The sequence below is a fragment of the Camelus ferus genome, chromosome 3, assembly GCF_009834535.1.
Source record: "Camelus ferus isolate YT-003-E chromosome 3, BCGSAC_Cfer_1.0, whole genome shotgun sequence".
Lineage (NCBI taxonomy): Eukaryota > Metazoa > Chordata > Mammalia > Artiodactyla > Camelidae > Camelus > Camelus ferus.
This window is the reverse complement of record NC_045698.1, coordinates 63,894,692-63,913,931: the sequence shown is the minus strand read 5'-3', so window position 1 is coordinate 63,913,931 and position 19,240 is coordinate 63,894,692. Positions and strand designations below refer to the sequence as shown.

The 19,240-nt window shown below is 33.1% G+C and overlaps 1 protein-coding gene across 8 annotated transcripts in view; it reads left to right on the top strand.

The window, feature by feature from the left end:
- The window catches only part of KIAA0825 (KIAA0825 ortholog), a 349,875-nt gene that overhangs the window by 14,613 nt on the left and 316,022 nt on the right, over positions 1-19,240 (top strand). For all 8 annotated transcript variants that reach the window (XM_032476137.1, XM_032476164.1, XM_032476157.1 and 5 more), the window contains exon 2: positions 4,619-4,764. The gene's annotated coding sequence lies outside the window, so the exon portion shown is untranslated. The remainder of the gene's footprint in view (positions 1-4,618; positions 4,765-19,240) is intronic.

Here is a 19,240-nt window from a genome sequence, read left to right as displayed (position 1 = left end):
ACCGCTTTTTATGTACCCCATAAAAGTGACATATTTATTTTCACTGTCATTCAGTAAAATATTTTCTAATATCACCTTTGATTTTTTTGACCTATTGTTATTTAAAAGTGTGTTTTTAACTTTAAAACATTAGGAGTTTTCCAAGATTTCTTTCTGATATTGATTTCTAATTTAATTCTGTTATACTTATAGGACATACTTTTGTGATCTCATTACTTTTCAATTTATTGAGATGTGTTTTATGACATGGAATATAATCTATTTTGGAAAGTGTTTTCTGGCATTTCAAAAAATCTGTAGTTTGTCATCATTGAGTAGAGTAGTCTATATATATGAGGTAGGTTGAATACATTGACAGTATTCAAATCTTTACTCTTGCTGCTTTTTTTTGTTGTCTGTTTAAGTCTATCAATTACTGAGAGCAGACGATTGAAATATCTGACAAATAGTCATATTGTCTATTTCTTCTTTCAATTCTGTCATTTTTTGCTCCATTGGTTTTGGTGCTTTGTTGTAGGTGCATATACATTTGTAAATACTGTATCTTTCTGATATATTGACTCATTTATCATTTTAAAGTATCCATTTTTCTCAAACACTATTTCTTTTAAAAAAATTTTAGATTAAAATTTTAATACAATTTTTAAAGGTTATACTTCATTTACAGTTATTACAAAATATTGGTTATATTCCCCATGTTGTACAATACATCCCTGTAGCCTATTTTATATCCAGTAGTATGTGTCTCCCATACTTACATTGTCCTTCCCCTCCCAACTGGTAATCACTGGTTTGTTCTCCATATCTGTGAGTCTGCTTCTTTTTTGTTATGTTCACTAGTTTGTTGTATTTTTTAGCTTCCACATAAAAGTATCGTTCAGTATTTGTTTTTCTCTCTCTGACTTACTTCACAAAGCATAATGCCCACTAAGTCCATCCATGTTGCTTCAAATGGCAAAAATTTTTTTTATTGCTGAGTAGTATTCCATTGTATATGTATGCCACATCTTTACCCATTCATCTGTTGATGGATACTTACATTGCTTTTATATCTTAGAAATTGTAATAATGCTGCTAGAACATTAGGGTGCATGTATTTTTTTGAATTAGTGTTTTCGGTTTTTTTGATGTATATACCCTGGAGCAAAATTACTAGGTCATATGGTAGTTCAATTATTAGTTTTTTGAGACCCCTCCATACTGTTTTTTACAGTGACTGTACCAAATTACATTCCCACCAACAGTGTGCAAGAGCTCCCTTTTCTTCACATCCTTGCCAAAATTTTTTTTTTTAATGATAGCCTTCTGACAGGTGTGAGGTGCTATCTTTTTGTGATTTTGATTTGCATCCCTGATGATTAGTGACATTGAGCATTTTTTCATGTGCCTGTTGATGATCTGCATTTCCTCTTTGGAAAAATGTCTATTCAGTTCTTCTACCTATATTTTAAATAGGGTTGTTTGTTTTTGTATTGTTGAGCTGTATGAACTGTTTATAGATTTTTGAATATTAACCCCTTATCAGTCATATCATTAGCAAATATTTTCTCCCATTCAGTAGGTTCTCTTTTCATTTTGTCAATGATTTCCTTTGCTGTACAAAAGCTTTTAAGCTTAATTAAGTGCCATTTGTTTACTTTTGCTTTTATTTTCTTTAGGATACAAATCCAGAAAAATATTGCAGTAGTTTATGTCAAAGAATGTCCTGCCTATGTTTTTCTCTAGGAGTTTTATAGTATTTGGTCTTACATTTAGGTCTTTAATCAATTTTGAGTTTATTTTTGGACATGGTATTAGAGAATGTTCTAATTTCATTCTTTTACATGTAGCTGTTCAGTTTTCCCAGCACCATTTAGATGTGACTGTCTTTTCTCCATTGTATATTCTTGCCTCTTTTGTCATAGGTTAATTGATTATAAATGTGTGGATTTATTTCTGGGCTGTCTGTTCTGTTCCATTAATCTATGTGTCTGTGTTTGTGCCAGTACCATACTGTTTTGATTACTGTAGCTTTGTAATATACTGTGAAGTCAGGGAGGATGATTCCTCCACCTCCATTCTTCTCTCTCAAGATTGGTTTGGTTATTCAGTGTCTTTTGTGTTTCCATACAAATTTTTAAATGTTTTGTTCTAGTTCTTTAAAAATGCCCTTGATATTTTGATAGGAATTGAATTGAACCTGTAGATTGCCTTGAGTAGTATGATTATTTTAACAATACTGATTCTTCCAAACCAAGAGCACCATATATCTTTCCAATTGTTTGTGTCATCTTCAGTTTCTTCCACCAGAGTCTTAGAGTTTTCAGAGTACGTGTCTTTTACCTCCTTAGGTACTTTTATTCCTAGATATTTTATTCTTTTTGATGCAGTGTTAAATGGGATTATTTCCTTAATTTCTTTTTCTGATAGTTCATTGTTAATGTATAGAAATGCAATAGATTCCTGTATTTTAATTTTGCATCCCACAACTTTACCAAATTCATTCATGACCTCTAGTAGTTTTCTCAAGGCATCTTTAGGATTTTTTTATATATAGTATCACTGTAATCTGCAGTGACAGTTTTACTTCTCCCTTTCCAATTTGGATTCCTTTTATTTCTTTTTCTTGTCTGACTGTTGTGGCTAGAAATTCTAATACTGTGTTGAATGAAAGTGGCAAGAGTAGGCATCCTTACTCTTAGAGAAAATGCTTTCAGCTTTTCACCATTGACTATGATGTTAGCTGTGAGTCTGTTATATGTGGCCTTTATTATGATGAGATATGTTCCCTCTATGTCCACTCTCTGGAGTTTTTTAATATAAATGGATGTTGAATTTTGTCAAAAGCTTTTTCTGAATCTATTGAGATGATCATATGATTTTTATTTTTCAATTTGTTAACGTCCTGTATCACACTAACTGATTTGCGTATAATGAAAAAATCCTTACAACCTTAGGATAAATCCCACTTGATCATGGTGTATGATGATTTTAATGTACTATTGGATTTGGTTTGCTAGTATTTTGTGGAGAATTTTTTCATCTATTTCCAGTAATATTGACCTGTAATTTTTCTTTTTTTGTGATATCTTTTGTCTGCTTTTAGTATCAGCAGTTTCAGTTATTTATGGATTTTATAAGACGTCTTGTGATTTTAACTATGGCGTGTAGGTGATGTGTTGTTTCTCTATATTGGCTTCCTAGTGTTCCATTTAGTTCTTAGACCAAACTAAACCATTTCCCTTATTATAATTCTTCTGTTTCCCGTTTTGTTCAAATTTAGTTCCAGGATTGACCAAGTTGTTCATGAGGGTTTTTGTCTGTTTCTGATGAAAATCAACTGGAAGTCAGATTGGGATAATGAATGTTAGTAACATTTAAGTAACTGTGTATCATACACCAGAGAAAGACAGGAACTATGAGAACGATCAATAAATAGCACAAGAAACATCTGGAACCTTCTCCATATTAGTTTTCTAGTTGACCTAAGCCTAACCAAAAGATTAGTTTGGCTGATAATAGAAAACAAAATAACTTTTCCATTAAATAATACATTTATTGTTTGACTTCTTTGCAAAAGAAATAAGTATAGATTTTGAAATGAAGAAGTAAAACTCATTATGTGTTCATGATGTAAAACTACAGAGAAATAATAATGTAAGAGTTTGCCAATATCTTAGATAAACATATCAGTATTCAAAAATTATACACATATAAACAAAATATGAAAAAGTTTTTGCAAAGATATTTTTATACTAATTCAAAATGTTAAGTTCCTGGGAATACATCTAACGTAACAAGAGATGTGTAAAATTCCTATGGGGAAAATAGTAAAGCATCATTTTGTGACAATAAAATCTCAATAAATGGAATGATAAACAATACACTGGAAAAAGTTAACATTTTACTGATGCGCAATTTGATCAGTGCAATCTCAGTCTAATTCCTAACTGTCTATTTTGGTGGGAAGAAGAGAATACTTGACAAAAGATTTTAAAGCTATACAGAAAGACAAAGGTCCAAAAGCCGAGAATGACAGCAGTGCATTTTGTTGCAGGGAAAGACAAACTGATGGAACCTTAGTGAAAGTGTAGTCCATGGACCCACTGCATTGGCAGCATTATTTGGGAGCTTGTTAAAAACACAGAATGTCATCCCAACCCCAGATCAACTGAATCAGAATCTATTTAATAGGGTAACCCAAAAGAGGGAGGGAAAAGATGGTTTTAATAAACAGTCCTGGGGCAACTGGCAACTAAACAAGAAAAAAATAATTGTATTGAAAGGTATTGCTTGTTTTACATGGTGCAACCATTTCTTACTTCTGTGATCTACATTTCTCTAGGAACATTTGAAAAACCAATGAAAATGAACATGAAAATAAAAAGAGTATTTTGAGTATGTGTTTTCCTAGGTACATCTGTTATCCATGTGCCAATAACCTATGAATCATCTTGTTAATAAGCTTTTCTTAGGTACTTCAACTGCAGGGTATCTTTATGCATTTCCAGCATCTCTTGGCTCAAGCCTGTGACTCATAACTTAGTGACAGTGCTGTCACTACCAGTGTAGACAACTAATGCTCTGACTAGGCTCCCTCCATTGTGTCTGATCACACTTGATCTAATTATTTTTACAGGTGTGCTTTGTCTATTTTGGAAAAAAACTGCTGAACATACTAAAGAAAGGGCAGCTCTTCGACTGACAACTCGTAAGGAAATGACTTTCCGCCTACTTAGGATTAGAAGACCAGCTCATTCTTAGAATCTTCTGAAACAAAATTAGGTAAGAAATGTTTCTCACCGTATTTTAAATAATTTGCACTCTGCTTCCTTAGTTTCCTTGAAGGCGTCTGTAACTCTATTCCTTTGGCCTCTAAGAGAAACACAGCATTTTCCTTTAGGAAGGTAGTGTGCCAGCCAGCTGTCAGCCTTATGATGTACCTGATCTCTGATGTCAGGGGAAGCACAATTCAATTTTAAACTAAGTCTTCTGCACAATAGTGCAGCAGGGCTGCCAGCACCTCTCTTTATGTTCCTTTCTTTGAAATTCTCCCTTCTATTCTACCCTAACAGTATAGTTTTATTTTTAAATCCTTTGTGTGAGATGAAACCACCACTAACTGAGTTTACTTGTCTTCAGTTAAAAATCAATGAATTGACTGAAATAATCTGTAAGTATTCCTGCTACCCTTTCTCATTTCTAGAAAATAGAGTACCCCTGCTTGTTTAACTTATGACTTGTCTAAACACTTTGAAAGCATTGACTATAAGGCATAACACTCAGACTCTGAAAGGGAACTGTGACAAGTTCAGTCAAAAGGGAAAAGAGGAATAATTTATAAAAGGCACTGCAGATAATGATGCCAGCCAGTTATTTTAAAATGCATCCATCTCACCTTTTAATGAATTAGATTTGTCAACAGCAAATGTTTTATGCACCACTTCTAATAAAAGTGGCACACTTGGAATGTGGTGCTTTGAGGTTGGCTTCTTCAAAGCTTTAGAGTATCTTCAATTCAAAGATATTTTTTAAATAATAGATATTAAAAAGTGTATTTAAATAATATTAAGGTTGTGACACAAACACCAAATGACAAAATTCAGGAGTTTCAAAGCAGAGGCTGACATGCCATCACTATTTCACATACTAACTTTTTTAAATTAGGAGTATAACAGACTGAACTGGGGATTGTGTGTCAGTTCAACTTTAAATTCTCTTGTTGTTTTGGTTGGTGTCACAACCTTAATGTCAGCTTTTCAAATAGGTTTCTACATTTCCTTTGGTTTGGGGTCATTAAAAAATGCATATGATGAATCTAAGAGGCATAAATAGGTCACACTGAAGTGGAATTCCTTGCTTCTCTGTAGTAAGAGACAGCAAATACCTGCCTTGTAAGTGGAAAAAGTTAGCTCAGGCATTTTGGTAAATTTCAGGAATTTGATTCAGACTAATGTAAACCCAAATAACAAGACATGATGTTGGTATAATTATGTTTTTGTACCCCCATTCTCAACCATCCGATCTTGTTGGTTATCATTTCTAGATGTTAAGAATCACAGTCCCCACAATTGATATTTTTTTCACTAAAAGTACAAGTGAAACCTGATAATTATGTCTCTTGAAGAATCTTTACTCGGTATAATTGAGTATAGGTACGCTGTCTTAAAAACTTCCATGTGACAGTCCTTTATATAAGCACTTTTATGCAGATTTGGGGGGGATAAAATCTTATTTTTTAAAGAACACTTGTTATAGAAAGCAAAAGGTAATGATATCTTGTGTTAAATGTTAAAAAAGAATTCTAGTACCGCACTGGACGTTAAAGGAGCAGCCAGGAGCTTACTTACCCCATTCTGCAGGGGAAGAGAGAAGGCGAGAGAGGAAGGAAAGAATAAGCTCCCCACCCAAATTCCTCCCTTTTCCTTGATTCTCATCTGTCATGATTTCACAGGACAGGTCTGCATTGCCTATATTGAATCTAGTTTTAATTTAGAAAAATAAACATATCAGAGTCTGTCCCACAGTAGACTTTTCCATCACCTATAGTAGAGAAATAAAAGATGAAAAGAGAGGCAAATTATTTACTGATCTTTTCTTGCCAACTCATAACGATACTGGCCAACTCAAAGCACTTCATCACTCTTATCTCCTTGATGGAACCTCCAGGTTTTACCCTTCCTGGTTTTTATGAATGACTGGGAGAACATTCATCTTTTTTTTTTCCTAGTGTACTCCTTTCCATTACTTCTCTCTTTTTAATTTTCAAGCAGTGTTGAATTTGAGAAATCTCTAATAGTTTTCATTGCTGGTTCCAACTTTACTTTTCCTACCCACTGAACCCTCCCATATCATATCACTATTCTGATCATCTAAATCATTCACAATTCTGACAAGTAATATTCTTTCTAAACCTCAGTCCTCAACAAGAGGTAATCATGCTGCATTGTGTAGTAGTTTGAAAATGTATACAGTTGTCTGTGAAGGTTTTGGCTAAATCCTCCAAAGTCATTTAAACTATACTAGTGCCCTTGTTTGAACAAATGTTAAAATCATTATTATCGTTCATACTAATATTAGTTCTGATTTATTTGATAAAAATGAATTTTTAAAACAAAAATGCCTGTTTCTAAATTCAGAGGAAGCTATTCGAATAAATGAATGGGAACTCAGTATATACCTGCAATATAAAAAAGTTTTCTGGCATAAAAACAAAATAATCTCTTTAAATAGTCTAGGCCAAAGCCATCTTCATGCAAATTCATTTAGAGCAGTTTCAGATTTATGTATTTAATAAAGCTGGATAGTGGGTCTAACTTATGTATTTAATGTCCTTCAATGTACAGTGATGTTCTAGTGACTGCCTGGAAAAAAATGATAGAATTTTATTTAGTGTTTCTGCTACATCAGTCAATTCTATAAATGGCTTTCTAATGGGATACAATATATGCTTTTAATAGTTTTCTATAATATTAAGAGATAATATTTACTGAGTGCTTTCTATATTTCAGCTACTGTTCTAAGTACTACCCATGGATTATCTCATGTAATCCTCCTAACAACACTTTAATGATCTCACTATTTTACAGATGTGCTAGAGACACACGAAGAGAAGGTTACAAAACTAGCAAGTAAGGGAGCTGGGATTCAAACACTAGCATTTTCACTCCAGAGTTCATACTCAAGCCCTTGCTGCTCAAAATCTGGTCCCCAAGCCAGCAGTATCACCACTACATGGGAACTTGTTAGAAATGCAGACTCTCAGCCTCCACCCCAGATCTACTGAAAAATCTAATTTTTAACAAGATTACCAGGTTGTTGGTGCATTAAAGTTTGAGAAGCACAGTTCTAAAACACTGTGCTGTCCTGCTCATATACACAGAATTAAGTATCTTTAAAAATAGATTTCTATTTTGATGTATAATGTGATACTGAACTCCCATCTTATATGCTGTTTTAGGTATTCCTATCATATATAAAGTGCATTATAATGAAATCTAATAACTAAATATCAATATAACATATATAAAATGGAACTTTACCTATAAAAAATGATAATCTAGTTCTGTGTGGCATGACATAGAAAGATTTCCAGAATATTTTAGTATTTCATTTTAAAAAGTAAGTTGTAGAAATAAGGGAGGTAGGTTATAGCTCAGTGGTAGAGTGTGTGCTTAGCATGTACGAGGTCCCAGGTTCAATCCCCAGTACCTCCATTAAATAAACAAACAAACAAAGAAATCTAATTACCTACATCCCCCCAAAAGAGTAAACTGTAGAAATACATATATAGTATGATATAGTACTTTTGAAAAAATACTTTTAAAAAAACAAGCCAATCATCCCCCTCAAATCAGGAAGGATACTTAACAAACTATCTAAAGTGCTAACCTGTGGGTGGTGGAACTTAAAAAGACTGGCAGAGGGAATTTTTACTTGTTATAATCTGTTTTTGTTTGAACTTATTATAATGAGCATGTCTTACTTCAGAAACAAAAACAAACAAAAAGACAAAATATTACAAGGCATTAGCTAATTCAGTATCAACTGAGTGGTACAAGTAATGAATGATCTAGAAGTCCCACAGTAGGAGATTCCCTTTGGGTAGATGACAATAGGAAAGTCAAGCTGCCAAGAAAAAGGAAGATAAAGATGGGAGCCCATTGATCTTCCAGAATCCATAGCCTCACAGGCATCTCAAACTCAACATGCCCCTAAACAATTTTCTAGTTATATTGATATTTAAAATATCCCATATACTGACATCACATTACGTATCCAGTTTAGCCCAGGATAGTCCCATTTTATGGGTTTTATCCCAGTGTTTCATCAGTTTAGCTTTTTTGTCTCAGATTTTTCATTTTTGAATGAAGTGTTAATAGTTATATGTAAAAAAAAACTAGGTAGGTTTATATATGCCTACACCTTGCTCTTCTACATCTGACATGATCTCATATTTGAAACACCAGTATAGTAAACAGAATTCTCACTTTAACATATGGTTAAATTGGCCATAACCCATTTCTCTTTTCCAGATCCTTTCCAGGAGTAGTATAAGCTAACACATCTTTTTCAGGGACAGCATGAAGGGCATGTGCTCATAAAGTGAATGTACTCTGGTATGAGCAGTTAGATACAGCTAACTTCTTCAGATCTTGGGTGATAACTGCTAGCAAAAGTGTTCTATGCTGCCAGCTCTGCTGCCCACTTGATGTGCAGCTAATTGTGCTGAGCCCATGCTCTGACCTGTGGATTGCATGTTTCCCATTCCTTATTTAGTCTTGCTATAGAATGAATACAATCCAAACTCTTTTGCAACAAGGATTTTATCATGTATCATATGCTATAAGTCTAAAACTATTTATATATTTTAATGTTGGGTTGTACATTTTTATTTTGTAATAACCATTTTAGTGACAGTGATTTAGGGGGAAAAAAAGAAAATAGCAGTGCACATTTAACAGTTAGTACTAAATTTCCTTTGAGTTGCCAAAAAGAATTAATTAATATGTAAAACTCACACTGTCATGGCTATAATGACATCACTGACCACATGAAAACAAGAAAACATGAGTCTGCTGAAGAAGCATCAACATCTATGGCATAGTCTTATTCTAAGATCATGCCTGAAAATACTACATTTTAGCTATAGAAAGTACATTTGTGTACCACTCTGTGAAATATGACTTTTCGTTTAGATCAAGTGACTGTCCTAAATTAATTTCTCTCATTTTCAGTTTCCAGTTTTCTTGTACATGTGTGAAAGGTGAAACAATAGCTATTAATATACTGGCTCCATTAAAAGAGCTTTACCAGCAGGGAGGGTATAACTCAGTGGTAGAGTGCATGCTCAGCATATACAAGGTCCTGGGTTCAATCAGTTAATACCAATAATAGCTCAAGTTTCTTGTCTAATACACAGAATCAAAGTAAGGCATTTAGAAGTTCATCTTGTAAAATGTGAAACACTTGACATTATTGTAAATACTAACAGAAATTGAATTACAAACTGCAACATAAATGATAAAATTATTTGGTCTTAGTGATACTAAAATATGTTGAGGTGGGACATAACATCGTAAAATTTTTAAAATAAATTTAGAACCAATGAGAACTATACTTGGATTATGTTGTGATGGACATATTTGTGCAATTCAAAATTACCTCCAAGAAATCTGTAAAATCTACTAATCTAAATACAAGATGTAGTTATCAAAAAGTACAAACATGTTTATACATATACAACATAACCAGCCTGTAAATTTTTACGGTTAAACTAATGCTGATAAAATAAAAATAATTTAAGCATGGCAGTATATACTTTCTCTCTTTGGATTTTAGAAGTTTTTGACACTTTGAAGAGTAAGTTTGTAAATCAATGAAAGTGTCCTACCATGATATTAAATACTTTTGTAAAAATGTTTGCTAAATTTTGGTTGCAGTTTCTGCAAAATCTACTAGAAATCTTTAATCAAACCATTTAACAATGGAAGGTAACAAATGGAAGCTTTTAGGAAACTGTAATTACTGAAAACAAAACTCTCAAATAGGAGGACTTTGATGTGTCTACCCTGAAATTAAATGGGAAACTGAACAAATTAAATTATAAAGGCCCAAATAATGTACAAGATTTAATTGTGAAGTTCCACAATTTTTTTTAAATATCTACACATATGGGGAAAATATTTTGTTGGCGCTCATATTTTTAATTAAATAAATTTATATAATGGTTCAGAATGAAGTTAAATTGGAAAACCCTACAAATTTATAGTATCTAAATTTAGCAAAATATTCAGAATACTTATACATATTTATTTGATTAATTTGTCTCACTTATTGCTCAAAAAAGTCACTTTGCATAGAGGCAAAAAAGTAGAAACTAAAAATATTTAGGCTAAAATATTTATGTATTTCATTATTAAAAATTAAAATTGATAATGTTTTCCACTAGCATATTTGCTCTGAACTTAATAAATTTACTATATAGATTTGCACCTGAGAAAAAGTATATGGAAGAGTCAGCTGAAGTTGTCAACAATTTAAAATTTATTAATCATAAAATGTAACTTGGCAAATTATAAAAATAATACAATCATATTTTTAAAAGTACATTCTTCAGAAAAATATCTGTAAAATACAGATACAACTAACAGATTAATTAAATTATATGAAATGTACCAAGAATCCTGTTTTTATTATTACATTATTCAGACAATGTAAAGATTTTTTACTTTATGAGCACAGATGTAAGAAATTTTTGAAAAAATACTATTTTTAATATAATTACTAGATAAATCCAAAAATATAATAAAGCCACTTAATTGAGTATTAAATCTACATCTCAAAAATTATGTAATTTTAATTATTTTCTGTACCCATTTTACTCTAAAAATATGTCCTAGTTTGGGTGATAAATTATATGATCTTTTTATGTGTATATGCTTTATTTCTTCCTTCCCAAATATAAATCCCATTTCTCCTTCCCCAAATGATAGGTTTATGTTTATATACATAATTAATTCTTGTACTTCATATTCACTATTTGTAAAATGAATACCCCGTTTCCTTCTACAAATAAAAAATTAACTTCTTTCTCTGATTTTTCTCTTTCTCTTAAGAGTATGACTTTTCTCCCAATCACTTAGAGTTAAACTCCTGTTATAGACACTGATTCCTCTCTCTCTTTTACAAAGATCATTCTAGTGGTAGGATAGACAATGAGTTAGGAGATGATCCAAAAGATAGGGAGGCTCTTTAGCAAAATGCTGCACTAATCCAGGTGATGGATTTTGAATTTACACAGGAGCAATATGAGGCAGTGGGTGGATATGATGGATGTGAGGGAAGACTAGTCATCTGGCTATGGGATTGGTGAGAGAATGTTAGAATGTGGGAGGTGAGGCCCACATCTCTGATGTGAGTACCTAGGTTGATAGTGGTGCTGTTAACTATGATAGGGACCTCAAGAGAATGAAGACATTTCAGAGGGAAGATAATAAAGTTGTTTGGGGCATGTTGAGTTTGAGGTGCCTGTGGGACAGACAAAGGAGTTATTCAGTATGGAGTTGGACAGTTAGAACAGGAGCTCCAACACACAAGTTGTAGCAGAAGACATGGATGTGGATGAAATTGTCCAGTCAGAGGACCAAGGAAAGAGGAAAAAAGTGGGCTGGTAAAGGAAATTGAACTGTGGTGCCCAACACAGATTTGGGGGAGAAACAGTGCCTTAATTACACTTTCTTTGGGGAAGAAAGAGCCTGAGACTAGTGTGGAGTACAGCAGGTTGGAGAGAAAACTGAGATTTTGGCAGTTTCATACTTACTATAACTGTAGGAGGAATTCAGGCCTAACTTAGGAAATGTTTCCAGAAATATTTTACCATTTGAAATTTTTAGATTTAATTTTAATGAGTTAAACTTCAAAGATATTTAATAGTTTATGTATAGTTTTGCTGGTAACTTTTATTCTAATACTCTGACTTTTTTGAAGTTTCTCATTGTGTGTACAAGGGTATGTGGATTAGTATACAGTAGACTTTTTTAATATCTTGTGAAGAACATCAGTTTTATAATAATATGACACATAGAACTGTTCTAGCAATTTGAGTTTGAGGTTGAGTCAATCCAAAACAATTTTTAAAATCTCTTCAGATTTCATTCTTAGAGCCTGTTTCTCAATAGTATATATGCATAGAATTTTAACTTTTTTACATTTTATTTTTACTTATTAGTTCTTACTTTTCAAAGAATGTGTTCTGTATCTTTAGACATTATTTAGTAATTAAAGCACCTAATTTAAGTAGTTTTCCTCCTACAGTCTATGCGCCCACATTGCCTCTTAACATGCTCATTTTGGTCCTTCAGCTTTGGTGTATGATTCATCTTTTAGTAGAAAAATGCTGGGTCCTTTCATCACAATTACAGTCATTGGTCTGATAATCCTACGAGTCAATCTACACAAAACAAGAAGCTCATATCAAACTCCTGGCAGGTTTAGTTAAAATTAAAATGCATGCTCAACTGTAGAGGTTGTCAAGTGTGGAAATAATATTTGTCCAGCTGGACAGCTTTCTTTTGTAGTTGCTAAATGAAAGTTGAGATTCTGTCTGCTCTCTGAAAGCTTCTGTGTCATGAAGGTAATTTGGACTGTTTGTGGTTTGACAGGGATTATTAAAATCAGATGAAGTGAAGGGAAGCAAGTGTGAGAAAGCAAAATTGACACTGACACTCTCTATTATTTGCAGCTTGGATCATGATGACTATGTTGATATGATAGATTCACTGTTGAGATATGTTAAGCAGCAAATAAAGTAAAAAGCAAGTATAGTGATGGATTTTCAGATTTAACATGAAGAAATCCAATATTTACTTTCACTGATTGCTTTTTAAATAGATTTTCAGGTCATTTCATATGAATTTGTTTATAACCAACAACAAATTATCCTTGTATTGAACTATAGAATTAAAAAGTATACTGCAAAGGCAGTATAACAGAGGATTAAACAGTACAGAAATAGATCACATGATTAAAATAATGGAATTTTAAAAGTAGAAGGGTCCTTAAAGATCACTTTTATCTAATTTCCTTTGTTGGTAGATGGAAGCTAGAAAGAGTTTTAAGGTATCACATTTAAACTCATTTGATAGCATAAATAAATGTAAAACCCTGATTTTTCACCACAAATATATTTTCTTACCTTTTCACCATATTTAAAAAAATGGTTTAAGTTGTTAAAAGGCATTTAAAAACAGTATAAGCCACAATTGTAAATAACTTTTTTCTGTTTAAAGATAATACACAAATTATGTTATTATAGTTATATGTTGTCTATAAATAGTATTATCTATTGATGAAGTAAATGCCTTCCATAAACATGATTTTCTACTGAAAGCATTCTTAGTAGAAGGACTTATAGCAAAACACTATTTCAAGATGTCAACCAAGGACAGTTATAGTAGAAAAATATATTTAAATATGAAGAAATACACACATGTATATATGTATGTATGTGTATAAAACTAGATAAAGAGCCTGGAGCTGTCCTTGTGGAAAACCTTCACTGGTATTTAGGCAGGGTAATGAAATGATCTGAATTGGTTTGTAACATGAGAAGTTTAAGACCAGAATGCAAAGTGGACATTATCCGGGTGTCCTACAGTTCGATTCAGTTCAGTTCTAACACTAACTTCCTGGAGCTAACACAGTTACTGCAGATTAAAGATTTAGTCCTACAAGACTGCCCCTACTTCAGATGTGAGCAAGGATACTCACTTCTACCTGGCTGACTACAAATTCAGGGGCTCCTGCAGGTTCAATAATTCATTTGGATGACTCACAGAACTCAAGAAAGTGCCATACTTCTGATTACAGTTTTATTAGAAAGGATGCAACTCAGGAATAGCCAAATGAAAAAGACACATAGAACAAAGTAAGAAAGAGGGCAGGGGTAGCAAAAACCAAATATATATTTCTTATTATACCACAAAATGTGAGTCTTGGAGGCCAGATGGGAGGTTTTTTCCAGATTTGGGATATGGGTGAGCCTTGGATGCCAAATGGGAGATTTTTTCCAGATTTGGGATATGGGTGCAGAAAGATGGAGAATTCAAATTTAAGAGCATTGGTGACCATTTAAGACATTAGGAAGAGAAAGAGTCGAAGAATTTGGGGACCATTTAAAGCAGGGGTCAGCAAACTTTTTCTGTTAAAAGCCAGATAGTAAATACCTTAGGATTTGCAGACTACATATAGCCACTGTAACATATTCTTTTTTGTTTTTTAATTTTTACAACATATTAGAAATGTAAAAACTGTTCTTCCCTTGCAGGCTGTAGAAAAAAGAGCCTACTCCATAGTTTGCTGACACCTGATTTAAAATATCAGGCATGGGAGAGGGAGATCAGGTAGGTGGTAACCCTGCTACGTAGGAAGAGAAGTCATTTTAGGAAAAATATTTTGAATTAAGTTTTGGACATGTTGAGTCTGAGGGACCTTTGGATCAGCAAAGTGGAATTGTTAATAAGTGCTTGGAAATATATGTGGGGGTTTTGTAGAGTTAAAGACTTTTAGTTTTCAGCATCAAGAAAATAGATGACTGAGGTTACTCAATGAAAAGCATGCAGAATAAGAAGAGGACCAGTAACTCCAGCAGGAGATGGATAGCAAGAGAAGTGAAAGAGAAATTTCCATATTCCCCTTCCCAACTCAGGCAAGAGAAATAGGAATTTGGGAAGACTACAAAATGAGAAGTAATAGGAAGAGATTTTTTGAGGTCTGAGAAGAAAATCCAATGAATAAAAGTAAAACAAAAATTTTAATTAAAATATATCTACTATGGCAAAGTATTTAAAATGAGGAGCAGTTCTAGAGAGAACCCCATGGTGTATATCAGTGTTCAGTGGCAGAGATGAGGAGCCAATCAAGATATTTATGATAAAGTTTAATAAAAACTACTCTGGTTAATTTAAGCAGAAAAAAAAAACAAAAAGTGGCTGTTGGGCAGTAGAGCAGGGAAAGAATTTATTGTGTGTATCTCAGAGAAACAAAAGAAAACTGTATGACCAGTCAGTTAGTCAGAAGAAGACAGGAACTGGGCGATTACAGGGGCCTCAGCCAAAAAAATCCATGCACCTTCTCTTGGGAGGTTTAAATGTAAGTGGTTGGTATACTATCAGTGATTCCCTGTCCCTGCCTTCATTCCAGATTTCAAAATTCATTTACTGTGCATCCAGAGGTTTAGCTTGGGTCCTATTTCTAACCTGTATCAATTAGTTATGACCAGGAAAGCTGGGTCTTCTAGCATACAAATGTACCACCATTGTGTATCTGTACACTGTATATCAGATATAAAAAGAAATGTGAGCTGTCCAGCTGCCCAAAGTGGGGACTTCTACTGGCAGCTTCTGAATAAATGGTGTGAGAGACTAGAAGACATCTAGGAAGTTGTAATACATAGGAAAGCTGGCAAGAGAGAAGACAACTTCAAGGAAGGAGAAGCTATCAGTACCAAGTAGTGCAGAGATTGAGTATGATAGGAACTGAAAATATTTTTTCTCAGTTTCGGTATAAGGATGGAGGCAGAAACCAGATTGCTCTGGGTTGAGAAGTAATGAGAGATAAGAACATAAGATTAAAAAGCATGGAGTGCTATTTGGAGATGCTGGGCCATGAAAGGAAGGGGGTCCTAGGGAGGGTTTTGCTGGTTTCTAAAAAGCAAGAAACTTGAACATGTTTATAGTCAGCTGAAAGAGATATTGATGATAAAAGACTAGTTGGTGATAATTGCTGTAACAAAGCCCCAAAATTCATAAAAGGGTATGCCAATGGATAGATTTATTCATCAAATTAATATTAATTAATAATATTACCAAAATTTAGGAGAATAGTATCACATTAATATATCTAGCTAATCATTACTATTAACATTTTAGAAGAAATTCTTCAACTCTTGGAACATACCTTAAGAACTCTGACTCCTTTAGAAGCACCCATTTAGATACAAAGTGCATGCTAAGTTCAAAGCATTCTTATCTAATTATTAAAAGAGAGTTTCTTACAAATATAATTGACATCTCATAAGCTGTTTATTATTCCCAGTTGCTACATAATACAAATTTCTTTTAAAAAGTGCCCCATACCTTGAACTCTCTAATGCAGATGTACTGTTTTCCAAATTAATAAGGTTTTACTGTACTTGAAAATTTATTAGTTAATCATAACCCCATGATTTGTAACGTTATTTAGTTCTAATCTCAAAATATATAATAATTTTATGACTTCTAAATCATATGAAATATGAATTCCAAGTTATAAAAGAATGCTGAAATTAAAATTCATTTTTAATTATCTTGGTTTCACTGTTGTATTAAAGCAAGAGATGGCTAGGGTTACATATTGAAGATTATAAAGAGTTATTAAAATGAAAATATTTTCTGGAAAGAAAAGTGCACTGAAAAATAAAGCAATGTCAACTTGGCGAGTAAAGCATATGACAATTAATTCTGTTTGCCTGTCAAGCTACGATAGTGTGTTCCGACTGATCCTGTCAATTTCTACTTCATACATACACATATATAAATTACTAATAGAGGAGTTGCAATGAAGTTTTTTATATTTTATCAAGCGGGGTTTTAACAACTGTAGTATGTTAATATGAGTGCTTACTGGATGCAGATTGATATTCTAGCCCATGTAATTATAATAATCAGAACTTCCACAATTATTAGTAGAAACCGTAACAGTCTGTGGGAGGAAAGCTAATATATAGCTGAGAGTTGAAAAAATAAATTGAATAAAATAACAAGCTCATTATTTCCTAATATAAGACTTTAATGTACAAGGTATTTGAAATGACTATCAAAAAATTGAGATCCATTTGAGTTATTTCTCAGTCTTTGGGGAATGCTAAAACATTAACATTTCACCTCTCAATAACTGATGAAAAGAAGTAAATTTTTTGCCACTCTGAAATATCACAGGGGAATAACTAGCCTTAAAAAAAACAAAAAAATTTTGGGTGGGAAGGGATAGACTGAGAGTTCAAAAATTTGTAGATACTGACAGGCACATGTGGAATAGATAAACAAGATTATACTGTATAGCACAGGGAAATATATACAAGATCTTGTGGTAGCTCACAGCAAAAAAAATAATGTGACAATGAATATATGTATGTTCATGTATAACTGAAAAATTGTGCTCTACACTGGAATTTGACACAAAATTGTAAAATGACTATAACTCAATAAAAAATGTTTAAAAAAATTTGGTAATTACATAGGTTTCATAATGAATGAAATTCATAATGTTTCTAGGGAAAGATATTAACTATACATGGCAGTAAACAAGCCAACATATATAAGAGGTAAAATAATAGTTTTTTTTAAAGTACAAGTTTATACAGAGAGGCAGCTTATAGCATTGTGATTAAGGACAGCCTTTGATGCAGTCTGAATCCCAGCTTTACCACTTCATATGCAAGTGATCTTGGGCAAGTCATGAACCTCTCTGTGCCTCAGCTTCCACATCTTTAATATGCAGGTTATAATAGTACCTATTCCATGGCTACCTGGTCAAGGTTTCTTTTCACTTTGCTTTTCTATCAAACCAGCAACTCATACCAAACCAGCAATACAAAGAATGATACAAATTATATAAAAATTTCAAGAATAATAACTCAAGGATACATGATGGCTGTAAAGGTATGATTCCCTAATGTCACCCTTTTCTTTGTGGAGGCATAATGACCAAAGTCAGTTGGTCTCAGAGATCCTTTGTTGAGTGAAGAGCATTTCAATTCAGAGGAGCCCAGAAATGTGGGCTGATTGCTTCTTAGACTATTTTAGAGAGCTGCAAAGTTGGGGGATGGAAAATCGGTCCAGGTATCTACCTGTTATCATAAAAGAATGTCTTGCTGCCTCACATTTCCTCTTTTCACGTAAGATTTCTTGCTAAGCTATCGACTCTACTTAAGCTTTGCATGTAGCAGCCCTAGGGAAGGGAAAAGGGAAAAATTAAAAATAGCTCTGAGAGTCCAAGATACAGGAAAAATGATGGTACTGATGAACATACTAGTCCATTGGAAGAGTTAATTTGGGTGGTTCAGAAATATGTCCTTATCCTACCTTTTTTTTTTTTTAATAGAATACAACAAATTTATAGCTAGAAGAACCCTCAGAGCCTAATAAATCCATTCACCGCATTTTGTAAATGAGGAACATAAGCTCCATCCCTCTTGACAGATTGAGTGACTTACCCAAAGTCATAGAGACATTAGCAGACCAGGATCAAGGCTCAAATCTATTGATTCTTGCTTCAGTGTTCTGAGTTAAATGTATTTTATTATAGTATAACATTTTGATACTCATTCACTTATATGTATAATGTATAATTATTTTTAATTAATCAGGGTACCCCACTTTCTTACCGTGCTAATTAGCAGTGTTTATTTCAGGTTAGACAGTGATATTAAATAGTAGGAATTCAGGTGAGCTGGAGCTGGTGGACACAGTAATTCCATAGCCTGTCCATAGATCTAAAAATGCATGTGATCCTCCTCACTGGGCTTTTCCACAGAGGAAAAATCACATGATCCATATGTTTCCTTTACTAACTAAACTTCAACATGGATTTCTTCCCACTGGTTGGCTTTTCTATCTTCTTTCACTTCTTTTTTAATCATGTTGGTCTTAAGAAGAATGGCACTCAGGATTTTTATTATTGAAGAAACCAAAAAATGATAAAATAAGGACTCTGACGATTA